This window comes from Lissotriton helveticus, chromosome 11 (assembly GCF_964261635.1).
Source record: "Lissotriton helveticus chromosome 11, aLisHel1.1, whole genome shotgun sequence".
Classification (NCBI taxonomy): domain Eukaryota; kingdom Metazoa; phylum Chordata; class Amphibia; order Caudata; family Salamandridae; genus Lissotriton; species Lissotriton helveticus.
In genome coordinates, this window is record NC_136072.1 from 348,645,901 (window position 1) to 348,663,496 (window position 17,596).

Here is a 17,596-nt window from a genome sequence, read left to right on the forward strand (position 1 = left end):
TTCCTCTCTCAATTTATCAGCTGGTTTAATTCCTATTGGTGTACCATATCCTAAAACAAAGGAAGGGAGCAGGGTGCACTGCAACTTGGCTGGCAAAAAGATATATATCCCAATGTAAGTGCTACATTTGTTTAGAGAGTGTTAGCAGACGAGGCAAGGGAATACAGTGAAGTATGGGAGGTTATAAACACAAATTGAGATTTAATTTTTTTATTGAGCTGTTTATTTTCACAATAAAACAGACTCCATATCATTGATTTGGTTACCCTTTATAAAAATCAACACTTTTTTTATTGCTTATACTAAATGTACTAACAGTGGACTTTTCCATCTGCAGATTATACTGAATGTCCAGCAGTGGCAGTGTTTCACAGCAGAGTTTTTCTGAATTGCAGAGACTAAAGAAAAAAAAGAAAAAGGAAGTCTTCTGGCATACTGCATCATGTTACCAATTTATGTGGTAAGTAAAACTCCCAATCATTCTTTTAGTCATTAAAAAGATGTTAATAGCATTGAAATGTCCTCACTACTTTATAGTGGGAGCCCGTGCCTGAATATAATTTCTGTCAAGATGGAAGTAATATGGATCAGATTATGTTGGTCATGATAGTTAATAAAAGACTGACTGACTCAAACTCTCCCAAAACCTGCTTTAGATCCTGGTGCTAGCAATGTTCCATTCGAGGAAATTGATGCCTTTGAGGCTGAAATGCACCATCTCACTTATGAAAAATAGAGTTACATTCTCACAGAATGAAGCTCATCTAACCTCTTCTCCTGCACTCTGTATGTTGGTCGCTGATACTCAAGATGGATTATTGTTAAGGATAATCTGTCTTTGTACCTCCATCCCACTTTTGAAAAGGACACAGTGCTTTGACTGGTTCAGAATCCTTTACCATTCCCCCTCCTACGTGGCTAGCAGTCATGAATACAGATAGTAAGCTACTGCATAACGTCTGAAATCTCATCCTCCTGTGTGGTCAGCTTCCACAAGGACAAGTGGTCCAGGGGTCTCTGGCATCACAAAGATAAAGCAAGAAGTTGTCTGACATGACGTGCCATTCTGTTGCCTAGCAGCCTGACATCATAAAGCTAAAGCAAGATGCTTTCTTTCTAGAGGGCCACTCTGTTGCGTAGCAGCTGACATCATGAAGGTAAAGGAAGATGTTGTCTGACACGAGAGCCACTCTGTTGCCTAACAAGGAGTAGGATACATTTATCTTGGTAATGATATGAGTTGCAGGGTAGACAGGATGCCCAACGAAAAGATGAGATGGCAAGAAGAAAGAAATTAGGACTTTATTTAGACTTGCACATTAGTATGAACCGAAGTTTGAGCATAAGAGTCTCAACTTCACCGTTGCTTAACTGGTAGGACTTGGCTAATGAGAGGTTGGAAATGATGCTATTCATAGTTTCTATTATTCCCGTTAACTGTAAAATAACCATTCCTCTCTCAATTTATCAGCTGGTTTAATTCCTATTGGTGTACCATATCCTAAAACAAAGGAAGGGAGCAGGGTGCACTGCCACTTGGCTGGCAAAAAGATATATATCCCAATGTACGTGCTACATTTGTTTAGAGAGTGTTAGCAGACGAGGCAAGGGAATACAGTGAAGTATGGGAGGTTATAAACACAAATTGAGATTTAATTTTTTTATTGAGCTGTTTATTTTCACAATAAAACAGACTCCATATCATTGATTTGGTTACCCTTTATAAAAATCAACACTTTTTTTTATTGCTTATACTAAATGTACTAACAGTGGACTTTTCCATCTGCAGATTATACTGAATGTCCAGCAGTGGCAGTGTTTCACAGCAGAGTTTCTCTGAATTGCAGAGACTGAAGAAAAAAAAGAAAAAGGAAGTCTTCTGGCATACTGCATCATGTTACCAATTTATGTGGTAAGTAAAACTCCCAATCATTCTTTTAGTCATTAAAAAGATGTTAATAGCATCAAAATGTCCTCACTACTTTATAGTGGGAGCCCGTGCCTGAATATAATTTCTGTCAAGATGGAAGTAATATGGATCAGATTATGTTGGTCATGATAGTTAATAAAAGACTGACTGACTCAAACTCTCCCAAAACCTGCTTTAGATCCTGGTGCTAGCAATGTTCCATTCGAGGAAATTGATGCCTTTGAGGCTGAAATGCACCATCTCACTTATGAAAAATAGTGTTACATTCTCACAGAATGAAGCTCATCTAACCTCTTCTCCTGCACTCTGTATGTTGGTCGCTGATACTCAAGATGGATTATTGTTAAGGATAATCTGTCTTTGTACCTCCATCCCACTTTTGAAAAGCACACAGTGCTTTGACTGGTTCAGAATCCTTTACCATTCCCCCTCCTACGTGGCTAGCAGTCATGAATACAGATAGTAAGCTACTGCATAACGTCTGAAATCTCATCCTCCTGTGTGGTCAGCTTCCACAAGGACAATTGGTCCAGGGGTCTCTGGCATCACAAAGATAAAGCAAGAAGTTTTCTGACATGACGTGCCATTCTGTTGCCTAGCAGCCTGACATCATAAAGCTAAAGCAAGATGCTTTCTTTCTAGAGGGCCACTCTGTTGCGTAGCAGCTGACATCATGAAGGTAAAGGAAGATGTTGTCTGACACGAGAGCCACTCTGTTGCCTAACAAGGAGTAGGATACATTTATCTTAGTAATGATATGAGTTGCAGGGTAGACAGGATGCCCAACGAAAAGATGAGATGGCAAGAAGAAAGAAATTAGGACTTTATTTAGACTTGCACATTAGTATGAACCGAAGTTTGAGCATAAGAGTCTCAACTTCACCGTTGCTTAACTGGTAGGACTTGGCTAATGAGAGGTTGGAAATGATGCTATTCATAGTTTCTATTATTCCCGTTAACTGTAAAATAACCATTCCTCTCTCAATTTATCAGCTGGTTTAATTCCTATTGGTGTACCATATCCTAAAACAAAGGAAGGGAGCAGGGTGCACTGCCACTTGGCTGGCAAAAAGATATATATCCCAATGTAAGTGCTACATTTGTTTAGAGAGTGTTAGCAGACGAGGCAAGGGAATACAGTGAAGTATGGGAGGTTATAAACACAAATTGAGATTTAATTTTTTTATTGAGCTGTTTATTTTCACAATAAAACAGACTCCATATCATTGATTTGGTTACCCTTTATAAAAATCAACACTTTTTTTTATTGCTTATACTAAATGTACTAACAGTGGACTTTTCCATCTGCAGATTATACTGAATGTCCAGCAGTGGCAGTGTTTCACAGCAGAGTTTCTCTGAATTGCAGAGACTGAAGAAAAAAAAGAAAAAGGAAGTCTTCTGGCATACTGCATCATGTTACCAATTTATGTGGTAAGTAAAACTCCCAATCATTCTTTTAGTCATTAAAAAGATGTTAATAGCATCAAAATGTCCTCACTACTTTATAGTGGGAGCCCGTGCCTGAATATAATTTCTGTCAAGATGGAAGTAATATGGATCAGATTATGTTGGTCATGATAGTTAATAAAAGACTGACTGACTCAAACTCTCCCAAAACCTGCTTTAGATCCTGGTGCTAGCAATGTTCCATTCGAGGAAATTGATGCCTTTGAGGCTGAAATGCACCATCTCACTTATGAAAAATAGTGTTACATTCTCACAGAATGAAGCTCATCTAACCTCTTCTCCTGCACTCTGTATGTTGGTCGCTGATACTCAAGATGGATTATTGTTAAGGATAATCTGTCTTTGTACCTCCATCCCACTTTTGAAAAGCACACAGTGCTTTGACTGGTTCAGAATCCTTTACCATTCCCCCTCCTACGTGGCTAGCAGTCATGAATACAGATAGTAAGCTACTGCATAACGTCTGAAATCTCATCCTCCTGTGTGGTCAGCTTCCACAAGGACAATTGGTCCAGGGGTCTCTGGCATCACAAAGATAAAGCAAGAAGTTTTCTGACATGACGTGCCATTCTGTTGCCTAGCAGCCTGACATCATAAAGCTAAAGCAAGATGCTTTCTTTCTAGAGGGCCACTCTGTTGCGTAGCAGCTGACATCATGAAGGTAAAGGAAGATGTTGTCTGACACGAGAGCCACTCTGTTGCCTAACAAGGAGTAGGATACATTTATCTTAGTAATGATATGAGTTGCAGGGTAGACAGGATGCCCAACGAAAAGATGAGATGGCAAGAAGAAAGAAATTAGGACTTTATTTAGACTTGCACATTAGTATGAACCGAAGTTTGAGCATAAGAGTCTCAACTTCACCGTTGCTTAACTGGTAGGACTTGGCTAATGAGAGGTTGGAAATGATGCTATTCATAGTTTCTATTATTCCCGTTAACTGTAAAATAACCATTCCTCTCTCAATTTATCAGCTGGTTTAATTCCTATTGGTGTACCATATCCTAAAACAAAGGAAGGGAGCAGGGTGCACTGCCACTTGGCTGGCAAAAAGATATATATCCCAATGTAAGTGCTACATTTGTTTAGAGAGTGTTAGCAGACGAGGCAAGGGAATACAGTGAAGTATGGGAGGTTATAAACACAAATTGAGATTTAATTTTTTTATTGAGCTGTTTATTTTCACAATAAAACAGACTCCATATCATTGATTTGGTTACCCTTTATAAAAATCAACACTTTTTTTATTGCTTATACTAAATGTACTAACAGTGGACTTTTCCATCTGCAGATTATACTGAATGTCCAGCAGTGGCAGTGTTTCACAGCAGAGTTTTTCTGAATTGCAGAGACTAAAGAAAAAAAAGAAAAAGGAAGTCTTCTGGCATACTGCATCATGTTACCAATTTATGTGGTAAGTAAAACTCCCAATCATTCTTTTAGTCATTAAAAAGATGTTAATAGCATCGAAATGTCCTCACTACTTTATAGTGGGAGCCCGTGCCTGAATATAATTTCTGTCAAGATGGAAGTAATATGGATCAGATTATGTTGGTCATGATAGTTAATAAAAGACTGACTGACTCAAACTCTCCCAAAACCTGCTTTAGATCCTGGTGCTAGCAATGTTCCATTCGAGGAAATTGATGCCTTTGAGGCTGAAATGCACCATCTCACTTATGAAAAATAGAGTTACATTCTCACAGAATGAAGCTCATCTAACCTCTTCTCCTGCACTCTGTATGTTGGTCGCTGATACTCAAGATGGATTATTGTTAAGGATAATCTGTCTTTGTACCTCCATCCCACTTTTGAAAAGGACACAGTGCTTTGACTGGTTCAGAATCCTTTACCATTCCCCCTCCTACGTGGCTAGCAGTCATGAATACAGATAGTAAGCTACTGCATAACGTCTGAAATCTCATCCTCCTGTGTGGTCAGCTTCCACAAGGACAAGTGGTCCAGGGGTCTCTGGCATCACAAAGATAAAGCAAGAAGTTGTCTGACATGACGTGCCATTCTGTTGCCTAGCAGCCTGACATCATAAAGCTAAAGCAAGATGCTTTCTTTCTAGAGGGCCACTCTGTTGCGTAGCAGCTGACATCATGAAGGTAAAGGAAGATGTTGTCTGACACGAGAGCCACTCTGTTGCCTAACAAGGAGTAGGGTACATTTATCTTGGTAATGATATGAGTTGCAGGGTAGACAGGATGCCCAACGAAAAGATGAGATGGCAAGAAGAAAGAAATTAGGACTTTATTTAGACTTGCACATTAGTATGAACCGAAGTTTGAGCATAAGAGTCTCAACTTCACTGTTGCTTAACTGGTAGGACTTGGCTAATGAGAAGTTGGAAATGATGCTATTCATAGTTTCTATTATTCCCGTTAACTGTAAAATAACCATTCCTCTCTCAATTTATCAGCTGGTTTAATTCCTATTGGTGTACCATATCCTAAAACAAAGGAAGGGAGCAGGGTGCACTGCCACTTGGCTGGCAAAAAGATATATATCCCAATGTACGTGCTACATTTGTTTAGAGAGTGTTAGCAGACGAGGCAAGGGAATACAGTGAAGTATGGGAGGTTATAAACACAAATTCAGATTTAATTTTTTTATTGAGCTGTTTATTTTCACAATAAAACAGACTCCATATCATTGATTTGGTTACCCTTTATAAAAATCAACACTTTTTTTTATTGCTTATACTAAATGTACTAACAGTGGACTTTTCCATCTGCAGATTATACTGAATGTCCAGCAGTGGCAGTGTTTCACAGCAGAGTTTCTCTGAATTGCAGAGACTGAAGAAAAAAAAGAAAAAGGAAGTCTTCTGGCATACTGCATCATGTTACCAATTTATGTGGTAAGTAAAACTCCCAATCATTCTTTTAGTCATTAAAAAGATGTTAATAGCATCAAAATGTCCTCACTACTTTATAGTGGGAGCCCGTGCCTGAATATAATTTCTGTCAAGATGGAAGTAATATGGATCAGATTATGTTGGTCATGATAGTTAATAAAAGACTGACTGACTCAAACTCTCCCAAAACCTGCTTTAGATCCTGGTGCTAGCAATGTTCCATTCGAGGAAATTGATGCCTTTGAGGCTGAAATGCACCATCTCACTTATGAAAAATAGTGTTACATTCTCACAGAATGAAGCTCATCTAACCTCTTCTCCTGCACTCTGTATGTTGGTCGCTGATACTCAAGATGGATTATTGTTAAGGATAATCTGTCTTTGTACCTCCATCCCACTTTTGAAAAGCACACAGTGCTTTGACTGGTTCAGAATCCTTTACCATTCCCCCTCCTACGTGGCTAGCAGTCATGAATACAGATAGTAAGCTACTGCATAACGTCTGAAATCTCATCCTCCTGTGTGGTCAGCTTCCACAAGGACAATTGGTCCAGGGGTCTCTGGCATCACAAAGATAAAGCAAGAAGTTTTCTGACATGACGTGCCATTCTGTTGCCTAGCAGCCTGACATCATAAAGCTAAAGCAAGATGCTTTCTTTCTAGAGGGCCACTCTGTTGCGTAGCAGCTGACATCATGAAGGTAAAGGAAGATGTTGTCTGACACGAGAGCCACTCTGTTGCCTAACAAGGAGTAGGATACATTTATCTTGGTAATGATATGAGTTGCAGGGTAGACAGGATGCCCAACGAAAAGATGAGATGGCAAGAAGAAAGAAATTAGGACTTTATTTAGACTTGCACATTAGTATGAACTGAAGTTTGAGCATAAGAGTCTCAACTTCACCGTTGCTTAACTGGTAGGACTTGGCTAATGAGAGGTTGGAAATGATGCTATTCATAGTTTCTATTATTCCCGTTAACTGTAAAATAACCATTCCTCTCTCAATTTATCAGCTGGTTTAATTCCTATTGGTGTACCATATCCTAAAACAAAGGAAGGGAGCAGGGTGCACTGCCACTTGGCTGGCAAAAAGATATATATCCCAATGTAAGTGCTACATTTGTTTAGAGAGTGTTAGCAGACGAGGCAAGGGAATACAGTGAAGTATGGGAGGTTATAAACACAAATTGAGATTTAATTTTTTTATTGAGCTGTTTATTTTCACAATAAAACAGACTCCATATCATTGATTTGGTTACCCTTTATAAAAATCAACACTTTTTTTTATTGCTTATACTAAATGTACTAACAGTGGACTTTTCCATCTGCAGATTATACTGAATGTCCAGCAGTGGCAGTGTTTCACAGCAGAGTTTCTCTGAATTGCAGAGACTGAAGAAAAAAAAGAAAAAGGAAGTCTTCTGGCATACTGCATCATGTTACCAATTTATGTGGTAAGTAAAACTCCCAATCATTCTTTTAGTCATTAAAAAGATGTTAATAGCATCAAAATGTCCTCACTACTTTATAGTGGGAGCCCGTGCCTGAATATAATTTCTGTCAAGATGGAAGTAATATGGATCAGATTATGTTGGTCATGATAGTTAATAAAAGACTGACTGACTCAAACTCTCCCAAAACCTGCTTTAGATCCTGGTGCTAGCAATGTTCCATTCGAGGAAATTGATGCCTTTGAGGCTGAAATGCACCATCTCACTTATGAAAAATAGTGTTACATTCTCACAGAATGAAGCTCATCTAACCTCTTCTCCTGCACTCTGTATGTTGGTCGCTGATACTCAAGATGGATTATTGTTAAGGATAATCTGTCTTTGTACCTCCATCCCACTTTTGAAAAGCACACAGTGCTTTGACTGGTTCAGAATCCTTTACCATTCCCCCTCCTACGTGGCTAGCAGTCATGAATACAGATAGTAAGCTACTGCATAACGTCTGAAATCTCATCCTCCTGTGTGGTCAGCTTCCACAAGGACAATTGGTCCAGGGGTCTCTGGCATCACAAAGATAAAGCAAGAAGTTTTCTGACATGACGTGCCATTCTGTTGCCTAGCAGCCTGACATCATAAAGCTAAAGCAAGATGCTTTCTTTCTAGAGGGCCACTCTGTTGCGTAGCAGCTGACATCATGAAGGTAAAGGAAGATGTTGTCTGACACGAGAGCCACTCTGTTGCCTAACAAGGAGTAGGATACATTTATCTTGGTAATGATATGAGTTGCAGGGTAGACAGGATGCCCAACGAAAAGATGAGATGGCAAGAAGAAAGAAATTAGGACTTTATTTAGACTTGCACATTAGTATGAACCGAAGTTTGAGCATAAGAGTCTCAACTTCACCGTTGCTTAACTGGTAGGACTTGGCTAATGAGAGGTTGGAAATGATGCTATTCATAGTTTCTATTATTCCCGTTAACTGTAAAATAACCATTCCTCTCTCAATTTATCAGCTGGTTTAATTCCTATTGGTGTACCATATCCTAAAACAAAGGAAGGGAGCAGGGTGCACTGCCACTTGGCTGGCAAAAAGATATATATCCCAATGTAAGTGCTACATTTGTTTAGAGAGTGTTAGCAGACGAGGCAAGGGAATACAGTGAAGTATGGGAGGTTATAAACACAAATTGAGATTTAATTTTTTTATTGAGCTGTTTATTTTCACAATAAAACAGACTCCATATCATTGATTTGGTTACCCTTTATAAAAATCAACACTTTTTTTATTGCTTATACTAAATGTACTAACAGTGGACTTTTCCATCTGCAGATTATACTGAATGTCCAGCAGTGGCAGTGTTTCACAGCAGAGTTTCTCTGAATTGCAGAGACTGAAGAAAAAAAAGAAAAAGGAAGTCTTCTGGCATACTGCATCATGTTACCAATTTATGTGGTAAGTAAAACTCCCAATCATTCTTTTAGTCATTAAAAAGATGTTAATAGCATCAAAATGTCCTCACTACTTTATAGTGGGAGCCCGTGCCTGAATATAATTTCTGTCAAGATGGAAGTAATATGGATCAGATTATGTTGGTCATGATAGTTAATAAAAGACTGACTGACTCAAACTCTCCCAAAACCTGCTTTAGATCCTGGTGCTAGCAATGTTCCATTCGAGGAAATTGATGCCTTTGAGGCTGAAATGCACCATCTCACTTATGAAAAATAGTGTTACATTCTCACAGAATGAAGCTCATCTAACCTCTTCTCCTGCACTCTGTATGTTGGTCGCTGATACTCAAGATGGATTATTGTTAAGGATAATCTGTCTTTGTACCTCCATCCCACTTTTGAAAAGCACACAGTGCTTTGACTGGTTCAGAATCCTTTACCATTCCCCCTCCTACGTGGCTAGCAGTCATGAATACAGATAGTAAGCTACTGCATAACGTCTGAAATCTCATCCTCCTGTGTGGTCAGCTTCCACAAGGACAATTGGTCCAGGGGTCTCTGGCATCACAAAGATAAAGCAAGAAGTTTTCTGACATGACGTGCCATTCTGTTGCCTAGCAGCCTGACATCATAAAGCTAAAGCAAGATGCTTTCTTTCTAGAGGGCCACTCTGTTGCGTAGCAGCTGACATCATGAAGGTAAAGGAAGATGTTGTCTGACACGAGAGCCACTCTGTTGCCTAACAAGGAGTAGGATACATTTATCTTGGTAATGATATGAGTTGCAGGGTAGACAGGATGCCCAACGAAAAGATGAGATGGCAAGAAGAAAGAAATTAGGACTTTATTTAGACTTGCACATTAGTATGAACCGAAGTTTGAGCATAAGAGTCTCAACTTCACCGTTGCTTAACTGGTAGGACTTGGCTAATGAGAGGTTGGAAATGATGCTATTCATAGTTTCTATTATTCCCGTTAACTGTAAAATAACCATTCCTCTCTCAATTTATCAGCTGGTTTAATTCCTATTGGTGTACCATATCCTAAAACAAAGGAAGGGAGCAGGGTGCACTGCCACTTGGCTGGCAAAAAGATATATATCCCAATGTAAGTGCTACATTTGTTTAGAGAGTGTTAGCAGACGAGGCAAGGGAATACAGTGAAGTATGGGAGGTTATAAACACAAATTGAGATTTAATTTTTTTATTGAGCTGTTTATTTTCACAATAAAACAGACTCCATATCATTGATTTGGTTACCTTTTATAAAAATCAACACTTTTTTTTATTGCTTATACTAAATGTACTAACAGTGGACTTTTCCATCTGCAGATTATACTGAATGTCCAGCAGTGGCAGTGTTTCACAGCAGAGTTTCTCTGAATTGCAGAGACTGAAGAAAAAAAAGAAAAAGGAAGTCTTCTGGCATACTGCATCATGTTACCAATTTATGTGGTAAGTAAAACTCCCAATCATTCTTTTAGTCATTAAAAAGATGTTAATAGCATCAAAATGTCCTCACTACTTTATAGTGGGAGCCCGTGCCTGAATATAATTTCTGTCAAGATGGAAGTAATATGGATCAGATTATGTTGGTCATGATAGTTAATAAAAGACTGACTGACTCAAACTCTCCCAAAACCTGCTTTAGATCCTGGTGCTAGCAATGTTCCATTCGAGGAAATTGATGCCTTTGAGGCTGAAATGCACCATCTCACTTATGAAAAATAGTGTTACATTCTCACAGAATGAAGCTCATCTAACCTCTTCTCCTGCACTCTGTATGTTGGTCGCTGATACTCAAGATGGATTATTGTTAAGGATAATCTGTCTTTGTACCTCCATCCCACTTTTGAAAAGCACACAGTGCTTTGACTGGTTCAGAATCCTTTACCATTCCCCCTCCTACGTGGCTAGCAGTCATGAATACAGATAGTAAGCTACTGCATAACGTCTGAAATCTCATCCTCCTGTGTGGTCAGCTTCCACAAGGACAATTGGTCCAGGGGTCTCTGGCATCACAAAGATAAAGCAAGAAGTTTTCTGACATGACGTGCCATTCTGTTGCCTAGCAGCCTGACATCATAAAGCTAAAGCAAGATGCTTTCTTTCTAGAGGGCCACTCTGTTGCGTAGCAGCTGACATCATGAAGGTAAAGGAAGATGTTGTCTGACACGAGAGCCACTCTGTTGCCTAACAAGGAGTAGGATACATTTATCTTGGTAATGATATGAGTTGCAGGGTAGACAGGATGCCCAACGAAAAGATGAGATGGCAAGAAGAAAGAAATTAGGACTTTATTTAGACTTGCACATTAGTATGAACCGAAGTTTGAGCATAAGAGTCTCAACTTCACCGTTGCTTAACTGGTAGGACTTGGCTAATGAGAGGTTGGAAATGATGCTATTCATAGTTTCTATTATTCCCGTTAACTGTAAAATAACCATTCCTCTCTCAATTTATCAGCTGGTTTAATTCCTATTGGTGTACCATATCCTAAAACAAAGGAAGGGAGCAGGGTGCACTGCCACTTGGCTGGCAAAAAGATATATATCCCAATGTAAGTGCTACATTTGTTTAGAGAGTGTTAGCAGACGAGGCAAGGGAATACAGTGAAGTATGGGAGGTTATAAACACAAATTGAGATTTAATTTTTTTATTGAGCTGTTTATTTTCACAATAAAACAGACTCCATATCATTGATTTGGTTACCCTTTATAAAAATCAACACTTTTTTTATTGCTTATACTAAATGTACTAACAGTGGACTTTTCCATCTGCAGATTATACTGAATGTCCAGCAGTGGCAGTGTTTCACAGCAGAGTTTTTCTGAATTGCAGAGACTAAAGAAAAAAAAGAAAAAGGAAGTCTTCTGGCATACTGCATCATGTTACCAATTTATGTGGTAAGTAAAACTCCCAATCATTCTTTTAGTCATTAAAAAGATGTTAATAGCATCGAAATGTCCTCACTACTTTATAGTGGCAGCCCGTGCCTGAATATAATTTCTGTCAAGATGGAAGTAATATGGATCAGATTATGTTGGTCATGATAGTTAATAAAAGACTGACTGACTCAAACTCTCCCAAAACCTGCTTTAGATCCTGGTGCTAGCAATGTTCCATTCGAGGAAATTGATGCCTTTGAGGCTGAAATGCACCATCTCACTTATGAAAAATAGAGTTACATTCTCACAGAATGAAGCTCATCTAACCTCTTCTCCTGCACTCTGTATGTTGGTCGCTGATACTCAAGATGGATTATTGTTAAGGATAATCTGTCTTTGTACCTCCATCCCACTTTTGAAAAGGACACAGTGCTTTGACTGGTTCAGAATCCTTTACCATTCCCCCTCCTACGTGGCTAGCAGTCATGAATACAGATAGTAAGCTACTGCATAACGTCTGAAATCTCATCCTCCTGTGTGGTCAGCTTCCACAAGGACAATTGGTCCAGGGGTCTCTGGCATCACAAAGATAAAGCAAGAAGTTTTCTGACATGACGTGCCATTCTGTTGCCTAGCAGCCTGACATCATAAAGCTAAAGCAAGATGCTTTCTTTCTAGAGGGCCACTCTGTTGCGTAGCAGCTGACATCATGAAGGTAAAGGAAGATGTTGTCTGACACGAGAGCCACTCTGTTGCCTAACAAGGAGTAGGATACATTTATCTTAGTAATGATATGAGTTGCAGGGTAGACAGGATGCCCAACGAAAAGATGAGATGGCAAGAAGAAAGAAATTAGGACTTTATTTAGACTTGCACATTAGTATGAACCGAAGTTTGAGCATAAGAGTCTCAACTTCACCGTTGCTTAACTGGTAGGACTTGGCTAATGAGAGGTTGGAAATGATGCTATTCATAGTTTCTATTATTCCCGTTAACTGTAAAATAACCATTCCTCTCTCAATTTATCAGCTGGTTTAATTCCTATTGGTGTACCATATCCTAAAACAAAGGAAGGGAGCAGGGTGCACTGCCACTTGGCTGGCAAAAAGATATATATCCCAATGTAAGTGCTACATTTGTTTAGAGAGTGTTAGCAGACGAGGCAAGGGAATACAGTGAAGTATGGGAGGTTATAAACACAAATTGAGATTTAATTTTTTTATTGAGCTGTTTATTTTCACAATAAAACAGACTCCATATCATTGATTTGGTTACCCTTTATAAAAATCAACACTTTTTTTATTGCTTATACTAAATGTACTAACAGTGGACTTTTCCATCTGCAGATTATACTGAATGTCCAGCAGTGGCAGTGTTTCACAGCAGAGTTTCTCTGAATTGCAGAGACTGAAGAAAAAAAAGAAAAAGGAAGTCTTCTGGCATACTGCATCATGTTACCAATTTATGTGGTAAGTAAAACTCCCAATCATTCTTTTAGTCATTAAAAAGATGTTAATAGCATCAAAATGTCCTCACTACTTTATAGTGGGAGCCCGTGCCTGAATATAATTTCTGTCAAGATGGAAGTAATATGGATCAGATTATGTTGGTCATGATAGTTAATAAAAGACTGACTGACTCAAACTCTCCCAAAACCTGCTTTAGATCCTGGTGCTAGCAATGTTCCATTCGAGGAAATTGATGCCTTTGAGGCTGAAATGCACCATCTCACTTATGAAAAATAGTGTTACATTCTCACAGAATGAAGCTCATCTAACCTCTTCTCCTGCACTCTGTATGTTGGTCGCTGATACTCAAGATGGATTATTGTTAAGGATAATCTGTCTTTGTACCTCCATCCCACTTTTGAAAAGCACACAGTGCTTTGACTGGTTCAGAATCCTTTACCATTCCCCCTCCTACGTGGCTAGCAGTCATGAATACAGATAGTAAGCTACTGCATAACGTCTGAAATCTCATCCTCCTGTGTGGTCAGCTTCCACAAGGACAATTGGTCCAGGGGTCTCTGGCATCACAAAGATAAAGCAAGAAGTTTTCTGACATGACGTGCCATTCTGTTGCCTAGCAGCCTGACATCATAAAGCTAAAGCAAGATGCTTTCTTTCTAGAGGGCCACTCTGTTGCGTAGCAGCTGACATCATGAAGGTAAAGGAAGATGTTGTCTGACACGAGAGCCACTCTGTTGCCTAACAAGGAGTAGGATACATTTATCTTGGTAATGATATGAGTTGCAGGGTAGACAGGATGCCCAACGAAAAGATGAGATGGCAAGAAGAAAGAAATTAGGACTTTATTTAGACTTGCACATTAGTATGAACCGAAGTTTGAGCATAAGAGTCTCAACTTCACCGTTGCTTAACTGGTAGGACTTGGCTAATGAGAGGTTGGAAATGATGCTATTCATAGTTTCTATTATTCCCGTTAACTGTAAAATAACCATTCCTCTCTCAATTTATCAGCTGGTTTAATTCCTATTGGTGTACCATATCCTAAAACAAAGGAAGGGAGCAGGGTGCACTGCCACTTGGCTGGCAAAAAGATATATATCCCAATGTACGTGCTACATTTGTTTAGAGAGTGTTAGCAGACGAGGCAAGGGAATACAGTGAAGTATGGGAGGTTATAAACACAAATTGAGATTTAATTTTTTTATTGAGCTGTTTATTTTCACAATAAAACAGACTCCATATCATTGATTTGGTTACCCTTTATAAAAATCAACACTTTTTTTATTGCTTATACTAAATGTACTAACAGTGGACTTTTCCATCTGCAGATTATACTGAATGTCCAGCAGTGGCAGTGTTTCACAGCAGAGTTTTTCTGAATTGCAGAGACTAAAGAAAAAAAAGAAAAAGGAAGTCTTCTGGCATACTGCATCATGTTACCAATTTATGTGGTAAGTAAAACTCCCAATCATTCTTTTAGTCATTAAAAAGATGTTAATAGCATCGAAATGTCCTCACTACTTTATAGTGGGAGCCCGTGCCTGAATATAATTTCTGTCAAGATGGAAGTAATATGGATCAGATTATGTTGGTCATGATAGTTAATAAAAGACTGACTGACTCAAACTCTCCCAAAACCTGCTTTAGATCCTGGTGCTAGCAATGTTCCATTCGAGGAAATTGATGCCTTTGAGGCTGAAATGCACCATCTCACTTATGAAAAATAGAGTTACATTCTCACAGAATGAAGCTCATCTAACCTCTTCTCCTGCACTCTGTATGTTGGTCGCTGATACTCAAGATGGATTATTGTTAAGGATAATCTGTCTTTGTACCTCCATCCCACTTTTGAAAAGGACACAGTGCTTTGACTGGTTCAGAATCCTTTACCATTCCCCCTCCTACGTGGCTAGCAGTCATGAATACAGATAGTAAGCTACTGCATAACGTCTGAAATCTCATCCTCCTGTGTGGTCAGCTTCCACAAGGACAAGTGGTCCAGGGGTCTCTGGCATCACAAAGATAAAGCAAGAAGTTGTCTGACATGACGTGCCATTCTGTTGCCTAGCAGCCTGACATCATAAAGCTAAAGCAAGATGCTTTCTTTCTAGAGGGCCACTCTGTTGCGTAGCAGCTGACATCATGAAGGTAAAGGAAGATGTTGTCTGACACGAGAGCCACTCTGTTGCCTAACAAGGAGTAGGATACATTTATCTTGGTAATGATATGAGTTGCAGGGTAGACAGGATGCCCAACGAAAAGATGAGATGGCAAGAAGAAAGAAATTAGGACTTTATTTAGACTTGCACATTAGTATGAACCGAAGTTTGAGCATAAGAGTCTCAACTTCACTGTTGCTTAACTGGTAGGACTTGGCTAATGAGAAGTTGGAAATGATGCTATTCATAGTTTCTATTATTGCCGTTAACTGTAAAATAACCATTCCTCTCTCAATTTATTAGCTGGTTTAATTCCTATTGGTGTACCATATCCTAAAACAAAGGAAGGGAGCAGGGTGCACTGCCACTTGGCTGGCAAAAAGATATATATCCCAATGTACGTGCTACAATTGTTTAGAGAGTGTTAGCAGACAAGGCAAGGGAATACAGTGAAGTATGGGAGGTTATAAACACAAATTGCAATAAAACAGACTCCATATCATTGATTTGGTTACCCTTTATAAAAATCAACACTTTTTTTATTGCTTATACTAAATGTACTAACAGTGGACTTTTCCATCTGCAGATTATACTGAATGTCCAGCAGTGGCAGTGTTTCACAGCAGAGTTTTTCTGAATTGCAGAGACTGAAGAAAAAAAAGAAAAAGGACGTCTTCTGGCATACTGCATCATGTTACCAATTTATGTGGTAAGTAAAACTCCCAATCATTCTTTTAGTCATTAAAAAGATGTTAATAGCATCGAAATGTCCTCACTACTTTATAGTGGGAGCCCGTGCCTGAATATAATTTCTGTCAAGATGGAAGTAATATGGATCAGATTATGTTGGTCATGATAGTTAATAAAAGACTGACTGACTCAAACTCTCCCAAAACCTGCTTTAGATCCTGGTGCTAGCAATGTTCCATTTGAGGAAATTGATGCCTTTGAGGCTGAAATGCACCATCTCACTTATGAAAAATAGAGTTACATTCTCACAGAATGAAGCTCATCTAACCTCTTCTCCTGCACTCTGTATGTTGGTCGCTGATACTCAAGATGGATTATTGTTAAGGATAATCTGTCTTTGTACCTCCATCCCACTTTTGAAAAGGACACAGTGCTTTGACTGGTTCAGAATCCTTTACCATTCCCCCTCCTACGTGGCTAGCAGTCATGAATACAGATAGTAAGCTACTGCATAATGTCTGAAATCTCATCCTCCTGTGTGGTCAGCTTCCACAAGGACAATTGGTCCAGGGGTCTCTGGCATCACAAAGATAAAGCAAGAAGTTTTCTGACATGACGTGCCATTCTGTTGCCTAGCAGCCTGACATCATAAAGCTAAAGCAAGATGCTTTCTTTCTAGAGGGCCACTCTGTTGCGTAGCAGCTGACATCATGAAGGTAAAGGAAGATGTTGTCTGACACGAGAGCCACTCTGTTGCCTAACAAGGAGTAGGATACATTTATCTTGGTAATGATATGAGTTGCAGGGTAGACAGGATGCCCAACGAAAAGATGAGATGGCAAGAAGAAAGAAATTAGGACTTTATTTAGACTTGCACATTAGTATGAACCGAAGTTTGAGCATAAGAGTCTCAACTTCACTGTTGCTTAACTGGTAGGACTTGGCTAATGAGAAGTTGGAAATGATGCTATTCATAGTTTCTATTATTCCCGTTAACTGTAAAATAACCATTCCTCTCTCAATTTATCAGCTGGTTTAATTCCTATTCGTGTACCATATCCTAAAACAAAGGAAGGGAGCAGGGTGCACTGCCACTTGGCTGGCAAAAAGATATATATCCCAATGTACGTGCTACATTTGTTTAGAGAGTGTTAGCAGACGAGGCAAGGGAATACAGTGAAGTATGGGAGGTTATAAACACAAATTCAGATTTAATTTTTTTA